Below are 10,216 nucleotides of genomic sequence, written 5' to 3' on the forward strand. Positions count from 1 at the left end.
GAATCAAGATAATGAACATTGGTTGGTTGGTTATGATGATGGGACAGTATTAACAACTGTGTAACCATTCACAGTAGACACGAGAGCTTAGGAAAATAAAACATCCAATCAAGATATTTATACATGTGTATATATATATAAATAAATAAAACATATCTGTAATATGTACAACATTTTTCACGTTTTAAAATGTACAAAATGAACAGGGTGATACCACAGTGAACTGAGGATGTAGTATTTACAGAAACATACAAACTATATACATATTCTCATTTAAAATAATAATTAGTATCTTCATATCATACCAGGATGTCATTTAACATCATTCATACAGACATCATTTATTTTGTCAGCTGGTTTCCACCTCAATCAGCTACTGGCCTTCAAAAAATCAGACGGAAGGTGTTTTCTTCATGGCTTAACTCTTTAGAACAGTGAGCAGCATACAGACATAAACCAGTGGCTTTTAGTTGGCCTTCAACTAGCCTTCAGTTGCTGGTCCTTCAACTAGCCTTCAGCTACTGGTCTTCAACTAGCATTCAGCTGCTGGCCTTCAACTAGCATTGAACTACTGGCCTTCAACTAGCATTGAACTGCTGGCCTTCAACTAGCATTCAGCTGCTGGCCTTCAACTAGCATTCAGCTACTGGCCTTCAACTAGCATTCAGCTACTGGCCTTCAACTAGCATTCAGCTGCTGGCCTTCAACTAGCATTCAGCTACTGGCCTTCAACTAGCATTCAGCTGCTGGTCTCCAATTAGCATTCAGCTGCTGGCCTTCAATTAGCATTCAGCTGCTGGCCTTCAATTAGCATTCAGCTGCTGGCCTTCAATTAGCATTCAGCTGCTGGCCTTCAACTAGCATTCAGCTGCTGGCCTTCAACTAGCATTCAGCTGCTGGCCTTCAACTCGCATTCAGCTGCTGGCCTTCATTCAGCTGCTGGCCTTCGCATTCAGCTGCTGGCCTTCAACTAGCATTCAGCTGCTGGCGCATTCAGCTGCTGGCCTTCAACTCGCATTCAGCTGCTGGCCTTCAACTCGCATTCAGCTGCTGGCCTTCAACTCGCATTCAGCTGCTGGCCTTCAACTCGCATTCAGCTGCTGGCCTTCAACTCGCATTCAGCTGCTGGCCTTCAACTCGCATTCAGCTGCTGGCCTTCAACTCGCATTCAGCTGCTGGCCTTCAACTCGCATTCAGCTGCTGGCCTTCAACTCGCATTCAGCTGCTGGCCTTCAACTCGCATTCAGCTGCTGGCCTTCAACTAGCATTCAACTACTACGTGCCAAGGCAAGAGAACTATCATGTCAGCTATAGTTGACTATAGTGAAAGGAGGTCATAAGGCATTTGGGCTCTTCTAGACACTGTATACCACATACCGTAAGAACATGTACGTCACTAGACATTACACACATTGCTGGAGTGAGTATAGAAATGCTTGCATTGATGATGGCAAAGGCACCAATATGTAAAGAGACCAATGACAACTCAAAGGTTTCAGCTCTGATTAGTGCCGACAACTCACACGTTTCAGCTCAGAGTAGGGCCGACAACTCACACGTTTCAGCTCAGAGTAGGGCCGACAACTCACACGTTTCAGCTCAGAGTAGGGCCGACAACTCACACGTTTCAGCTCAGAGTAGGGCCGACAACTCACACGTTTCAGCTCAGAGTAGGGCCGACAACTCACACGTTTCAGCTCAGAGTAGGGCCGACAACTCACACGTTTCAGCTCAGAGTAGGGCCGACAACTCACACGTTTCAGCTCAGAGCTAGGGCCGACAACTCACACGTTTCAGCTCAGAGTAGGGCCGACAACAACTCACACGAGTTCAGCTCAGAGTAGGGCCGACAACTCACACGTTTCAGCTCAGAGTAGGGCGACAACTCACAACTCACTCACACGTTTCAGCTCAGAGTAGTGTCACACCATAGTTCAATGTCCCCCTGGGAAAGTCTCCACTTTAAGATGTGGTGATGTTCGGTGCTAAGTGACTAGGCACGTGCATGTGTCAATGTCAGATGGTAAGGCCATCCAGAGGTCTCCATGTCCATTGTTAAGTACACCATAAACATACAAACTAGGTACCGTTTTCGACCTTCAAAAGATATGACAAGACAGCTTTTTGACTGCAGCCAGTTTTAAACCCACAATCTTCAACACATCCTTCATGTCGTGCTAATTGTGTTTTCTAGTGCTTTCGTCAGGCTGACAAAGGAAGTGGGATCCAACTGAACTCAAGAATCAAATGGCTTGGAAGTGTAGGACGTCTTCTGTACAGTGCTATGCACAATCTTATGCAACATTAGAACAAAAGTTTGCCTATTTTACAGTAAGTAGCCAAATGTACACTCATTTACAAAAGAGCTGCTAAGTGATATGTAACAAAAACAAACAAAGTTAAGCTGTTTAGATGGTTGTCGTTTTGAACTTCCTTGTGTCAAAGAGCCAAGGTCCAGGACCTAGCCTGGTACCAAATCTGTGCATTATGTGCTTAGACATTTATTCATCTCTCTGACGAGGAGTTAGCCTAAAATACATACATTTGGGACCAGGCCACCTAGGTAAGAACTCTTACATTATGAAAGAACGGACGACTACAGTCCAACTGTGCATTTACTGTGTCTTTCATTTTCAAGTCCTTCCGATGTTTGACAAAATGGCCTCCAGACGTTTTTTTCTCTTTAGGGTTGTGTTCGAGACCACAACGCTACCAAGCCATTTTTTTTGTGTGATTCCGTTTGTATATGTTTCTTCTTCTTCCATTCCTTTTTTTGGGGGTTGGTTTCCACGGCAACCAAGTTATTCTTTCTGAGTTTCTTTTTTCCTTCTTCTTCGTCTTGGATGGAAGCACAGTGTTGAGGTCAGAACGGAATCTTCGGAACAGGAAGCCAGGAACTTAGGTCATCGAGATGAGGTCATCATCATAGGATTGGAAAGGACGTGTCAGTAGCATTAGGGTTAAAATGACCTCCATCGGTTTATGTTTGTCACTTTTTCAAACAACAATCTCTCTTTAAATACAATTCTTCATATCCACTTGTTCTTCTTCTTCTACTAGTCATGCCAGGTCTTCTTCCAGGCTCACCATCTGTCTCTGTGAGGGGAGACAGAAAATAACCATAAACACAAAGTCATACAACACTGAAAACCACTACATGCAGTATTTCATAGGCTATACCATAATCAACAGTCACATGCTTTCTATTAGCCACTGCAGAACACCTGCAGGATTGGGGTCAAGTGGATTGCAACTCCACATAGGAAAACAATGGGCAATTCATCCCATTATTTCACTTAATCGAAATGGAATTGATCTCAACACAGTATGAGAATTTAAATGGAATGAACTCTAACCCTGGTGACACGTGTAGTCTACATAAGTAATAAGACAGTGACTGGGTTGCTTGGTAGGTTGCTAGGTGACAGTACCTGTGGGTAGGTGTATCCGTCCTGGCTGTGGTTTCTACAGATGTGCAACTCGTCCTCTGTGGTCTTCTGGTACACGGGGTTGTCAAAGTGGATGGTGTTGGTGTTCTTCAGCCTCCAGTGTCTCCATAGCAACACTGCACCAAACAGCACCAGGCACATCATCACTGGAGAGAGGAGATAGGGGGTCAAAGGTCAGTTCTTGTTGTTGTAATTGTTGTTGTTGATAAAGTATGGTAGGTAAAGCCAGTTTAACTTTTACAATAATACGTGTTTTATTGAGTGTACAAAACATTAGAAACACCTTCCTAATATTGAGTTACACCCCCCTTTGCCATCAGAACAGCCTCAATTCGTCGGGCATTGACCCTACAAGGTGTCGAAAGCGTTCCACAGGGAGGCTGGCCCATGTTGACTCTAATGCTTCCCACAGTTGTGTCAAGTTGGCTGGATGTCCTTTGGTTAGTGGACCATTCTTGATACACATGGAAAACGGTTAAGAGTCAAAAACCCAGAGCGTTGCAGTTCTTGACACACTCAAACCGGTGCACCTGGCACCTACTACTATACCCCGTTCAAAGCACTTAAACATTTGTCTTGCCCATTCACCCTCTGAATGGCACACGTACACAATCCATGTCTCAAATGTCTCAAGGCTTGTCTCCTCCCCTTCATCTACACTGATTGAAGTGGATTTAACACATAACATAAATAAGGGATCATAGCTTTCACCTGGTCAGTCTCATGGAAAGAGCAGGTGTTCCTAATGTTTTGTACACTCAGTGTATATCAACACATAAGTCAACACATAAACAGAGAGTAGGTTACTACAGTACTACTGTATTTATCAGTGCACTAGACATTATGCTGATACTACAAGGTAAAATACTCACTGATAGGTAAGACAATGTAGAGCACAGTATGGTGTGATGCCTCAGCTACTTTGGGCATGGCAACATAGCCACTTTGACCTGTGACCGCAGTTTCCTGTGGACTGTGAGTGGTCGAGGACCTATCAGGGTCCTGAGGCTGGGCCGGCGGGCGGAGGAGGAGTTGTAGTTGTTGTAGTTGTGGTGGAAGTGGGGCCAGCTGGCTGTTTGGTTGGGGCCCTGGTAGGGATGGGAGCTGCAGTTTTGGGAGTGGTGGGGAGCGGTAGTTGTTGGAGCTGTTGAGATAAGAGATGGGGTTAAAGGTCACCAAAGGTTAGAGGTTAGACACACAAGAACGTGTCAGTTAGTTTGAGAAAAGGTTCAATGACCATGAACAGTGAGTGTAAGGATAAACACTAACACTGACATCCATTGGCTTTTGAACTAGCTTTTAACTACAAAATATTTGGTCTTAAACAGATTTTAATGATGATTAATAATGAAGATATGAATAACATTCCACCCATGAGGAGGGCGATCTGGTCATTTGACTGCAGGAAAGGGGTATAAAGGGCAATAGTTGCACCTTCTCCTCTAAAGTTCCATAGGGTTCGACAGAGGAAAACACATACCTGCCACACACTTCCTCATGTCCAGGCCGAGGGTCATGTGATCAGGACAGGCACAGGTGTATTTGGGGGAGTGTTGGTTGATCTGGGGAGCAGGTAGACATAGGAACTCACAACCTCCATTCACAAAGTTTTCTCTGTGCACCAGTTCTTTCCTATAGGAGAGAGAGAGAGGGAGAGAGAGAGAGAGAAGAGAGAGAGAGAGAGAGAGAAGAGAAGAGAAGAGAAGAGAGAGAGAGAGAGAGAGAGGAGAGAGAGAGAGAGAGAGAGAGAGAGAGAGAGAGAGAGAAGGGTGAGAGAGTGAGTGTTAGACCACCTGATTCAGCTTTTAAAGTTAATTACAGTTATTCATGTTAGATTTGTTATGTTTTTAAAAAGCGTGCGTTGCCATACCGATGGGCTGCTTGAGGTTGTGGTATACAATGATGTCCTCTGGCTGCAACAGGTCCTCCGCCAGTACAGTGATGTCATTTCCTGTCAGGCGGTTGGCGCTCATGACCGCTCTGTCGCCCATGTCGGTCCAGAATACTTTCTCCTGTGAAACAAATGAGAGAAACCAGAAAAAAGAGAGACAGGAAGAAAAACTAGGTTAACCAACTGTACATAGTCAGTACACAAAGTTAACCAACTGTATATAGTCAGTACATACAGTACACAAAGTTAACCAACTGTACATAGTCAGTACATACTGTACACAAAGTTAACCAACTATACATAGTCAGTACATACTGTACACACAGTTAACCAACTGTACATAGTCAGTACATACAGTACTTAAAGTTAACCAACTATACATAGTCAGTACATACTGTACACACAGTTAACCAACTATACATAGTCAGTACATACTGTACACACAGTTAACCAACTGTACATAGTCAGTACATACTGTACACACAGTTAACCAACTGATACATAGTCAGTACATACAGTACTTAATGTTAACCAACTTTGTCAGTACATACAGTTTTATTAACCAACTGTACATAGTCAGTACATACAGTACTTAATGTTAACCAACTGTACATGTACATGATGTCAGTACTTAATGTTAACCAACTATGTCGCCCATAGTCCAGTACATACTGTACACAAGTTAACCAACTATACATAGTCAGTACATACTGTACACACAGTTAACCAACTATACATAGTCAGTACATACAGTACTTAAGTTAACCAACTGTACATAGTCAGTACATACTGTACACACAGTTAACCAACTGTACATAGTCAGTACATACAGTACTTAATGTTAACCAACTGTACATAGTCAGTACATACAGTACTTAATATTAACCAACTATACATAGTCAGTACATACTGTACTTAAGTTAACCAACTGTACATAGTCAGTACATACAGTACTTACAGTTAACCAACTGTACATAGTCAGTACATACTGTACACACAGTTAACCAACTGTACATAGTCAGTACATACAGTACTTAATGTTAACCAACTGTACATAGTCAGTACATACAGTACTTAATGTTAACCAACTGTACATAGTCAGTACATACAGTACTTAATGTTAACCAACTGTACATAGTCAGTACATACAGTACTTAAAGTTAACCAACTGTACATAGTCAGTACATACAGTACTTAATGTTAACCAACTGTACATAGTCAGTACATACAGTACTTAATGTTAACCAACTGTACATAGTCAGTACATACAGTACTTAAAGTTAACCAACTGTACATAGTCAGTACATCCAGTACTTAAAGTTAACCAACTGTACATAGTCAGTACATCCAGTACTTAATGTTAACCAACTGTACATAGTCAGTACATCCAGTACTTAATATTAACCAACTGTACATAGTCAGTACATACAGTACTTAATGTTAACCAACTGTACATAATCAGTACATACAGTACTTAAAGTTAACCAACTGTACATAGTCAGTACATCCAGTACTTAATGTTAACCAACTGTACATAGTCAGTACATCCAGTATCAGAGTTAACCAACTGTACATAGTCAGGGGCATATTAATGTTAACAACTGTCATAGTCAGTACATAGCATATCAGAGTCAGTACATAGCATATCAGAGTCAGTACATAGCATATCAGAGTCAGTACATAGTATATCAGAGTCAGTACATAGCATATCAGAGTCAGTACATAGCATATCAGAGTCAGTACATAGCATATCAGAGTCAGTACATAGCATATCAGAGTCAGTACATAGCATATCAGAGTCAGTACATAGCATATCAGAGTCAGTACATAGCGTACTTACAAATCCATCCACAAACAAAGACTTAATGTATGTATCTGGTGGAAAACAACAGTTTCAGATATGGGGCTTATTAACCTCCTATGACCTGGATACTGTAAGATCAGTTTGGTCTCCATTCAGCAGCTACATGGATGGATTTCTGTAATACAGCTAAAGCTGGCTAGCTGCATGGCTAAACTCATAAACCGAGCTGGTGTATAAGACTCAACCTGGAAATCCCCTTTAATTAAAGCTACCACAGCCAGGTTGGTGTGGGCTGGAGGGGGGAGACCATGGTGCTCGACCCAGGGACCTAAAGGAGGTTCTGGGGCCACAGCCAGGGTAGAGGGGGGAGACCATGGTGCTCGACCCAGGGACCTAAAGGAGGTTCTGGGGCCACAGCCAGGGTAGAGGGGGGAGACCATGGTGCTCGACCCAGGGACCTAAAGGAGGTTCTGGGGCCACAGCCAGGGTAGAGGGGGGAGACCATGGTGCTCGACCCAGGGACCTAAAGGAGGTTCTGGGGCCACAGCCAGGGTAGAGGGGGGAGACCATGGTGCTCGACCCAGGGACCTAAAGGAGGTTCTGGGGCCACAGCCAGGGTAGAGGGGGGAGACCATGGTGCTCGACCCAGGGACCTAAAGGAGGTTCTGGGGCCACAGCCAGGGTAGAGGGGGGAGACCATGGTGCTCGACCCAGGGATCTAGAGGAGGTTCTGAGGTTGGATTGTAACCATTGTCCACATGGACTGGACTCTACTGGTTCAGTTAAGTCTCCCTTTCCCTTCCTACAATTCCTCTAGGACCTGCCCATAACTATACTCCAGATGGAACTCAGGTTAGGGAGACCTTAATGTCCACATTCCATCACTATTTACCTGGAAGACGGCGAGAGAGAGGGGGTGAGCCAGCTTGTCCTCGTTGTAGATGAGTGTGTGTCGTCCTTCTCCGTTTACTCCGATGCTGGAGAGGGTGTGCATCTTAGAGTCCACCCAGTACAGACGCTGGTTAACCATGTCTGTTCCAGAGGCAGGGAGCGTTAGAGAAATCCAACTGTATAATCATTCACTTATAAACAACGCTTCCACGCCTGATAACGAGGCAGATTATTTGAATGTAAATATTGTACACCTACAGTATGATAGAACTTCCAACAATAACACAACACAAAATCTCAACTGTTCTGTATACGAGTATAAGAATCATGTGAGACAGCAAATTACAATGTGTCCAATCGCACATCACTATATTGCAGTGTCCAATCAGTGGACTCTTCTTACCAAGAGTGATGCCGTTGGGCCACATGATGTTGTCCGTTACCAAGGCGACGCGGTCGGCTCCGTTCAGCCCACTCTTCTCGATCTTGGCCTCGTTGCCCCAGTCAGTCCAGTACATGAAGCTGGAAACAGACACAGTACCGTCAGTCAAAACTCCGACCTCAAACACACTTCAGCACAACATCTGGAGGTCTTTAGAGAAAATCACACACACACAGACACACACACACACACACACAGACACACACACACACACACACACACACACACACACACACACACACACACACACACAGACACACACACACACACACACACACACACACACACACACACACACACACACACACACACACACACACACACACACACAGACACACACACACACACACAGACACACACAGACACACACACACACAGACACACACACACACGTTGAGCTTCTGCCATGTTTCAGACACACAGACAAAGAGATCCTCACTCATTCTATTATTCCAATACACACACGACAACAAAAGAACCAGTCGAAGATTTATCTTTTGCTTTTCATGGCAGTCAACGCCCAATTATTGAGCATGATACTGATGAAAACAAGGTTAATAAAATCAATCAATCAAATCCCAAGTTTCTTACTTATTGGCTGGATCCACCACGATGCTTCTTGGTTTCTCCAGTCCTTCGCTGATCAGTGTCTTTCGCCGTGTTCCGTCCGTGGTTGCCACGGAGATGGTCTGGAGCTCACTGTCCGTCCAATAGATGTTACCGTGAATCCAGTCGACGGCCAGGCACTCCGGCACCTCCATCTGGCTGTCAATCACCACGTTGTGCCCCACATGTGGGGAGGAGTTCCCTGCCAAGTTCATGTCGGCGCTGGGGAAGGGTGCAGGACAAAATAGATGTTTGTTTAACTAACAAATACTGTATATTGTCTGTTTGCAGATATATATATACACACACACACACACACACACACACACACACACACACACACACACACACACACACACACACACACACACACACACACACACCTTCCCCCAGCAGGTCCTCACCTGTAGATCTTCCTGTGGTACAGGTCAGACCAGAAGATCTTGTGTCCAGGCATGTCCATGTCCAGGGCCACCACGTTCTTCAGTCTGGGGATGAGAGGGACATACTCTCTACGGTCCAGAGTCATCTTCCTCACCTCGTGGCGGTTGGTGAACAACAGGTAGGGGACAGTACCTGGAAGACATACAATTAGTTTTAGATTTCGACCTCAAGTCTGCCACTTTACCTCACTGTTTACATCACATTTTAAAAGTTGTCATTTCCAGTCAAAAAAAGTGGGCCTCAAATCTGCCACTTTACTTAACTATATTTACATCTCATTTAGAAAGTTGTATAATAATGAGGCCTCAGAGAAGCTACCGAAACCTCTTCTTTGCTTTAATTCGTTCAGACTATATCAGAATTGCTCCCAAGGCTCTGTTCATATATCCACACTAGCAAGCAATCTATCAAGCATCCATTCTAAGTGGTATGCTGGGGTGGCTGTCGGAATGTAGCTTAGCTAGTGTGTCCCTCCATCTCACACGTACCTGTGGCAGCCTTGCAGGTCTTGGTCTTGGGGTCCAGTTCATAGCCCTCCTCACACTCACACTTGTAACTTCCCAGGATGTTCACACAGATCTGGGTACAGGTGTCTGGGTCAGCACACTCATCAATGTCTACAGGAGGAGGAAAACAGGGTTAGAGGTCAGAAGATAGGGTCAGGGGTCAGTTGTGGCAATTCATAGTGT

The 10,216-nt window shown here is 44.3% G+C and overlaps 1 pseudogene; it reads right to left on the reverse strand.

Moving 5' to 3' along the window:
- Positions 1 to 2,413: 2,413 nt before the first annotated feature.
- Positions 2,414 to 10,216, reverse strand: part of LOC118389348 (low-density lipoprotein receptor-like) — a 21,758-nt pseudogene continuing 13,955 nt past the window's right edge.

The sequence above is a fragment of the Oncorhynchus keta genome, chromosome 10 (assembly GCF_023373465.1).
Source record: "Oncorhynchus keta strain PuntledgeMale-10-30-2019 chromosome 10, Oket_V2, whole genome shotgun sequence".
Taxonomy (NCBI): Eukaryota; Metazoa; Chordata; class Actinopteri; order Salmoniformes; family Salmonidae; genus Oncorhynchus; species Oncorhynchus keta.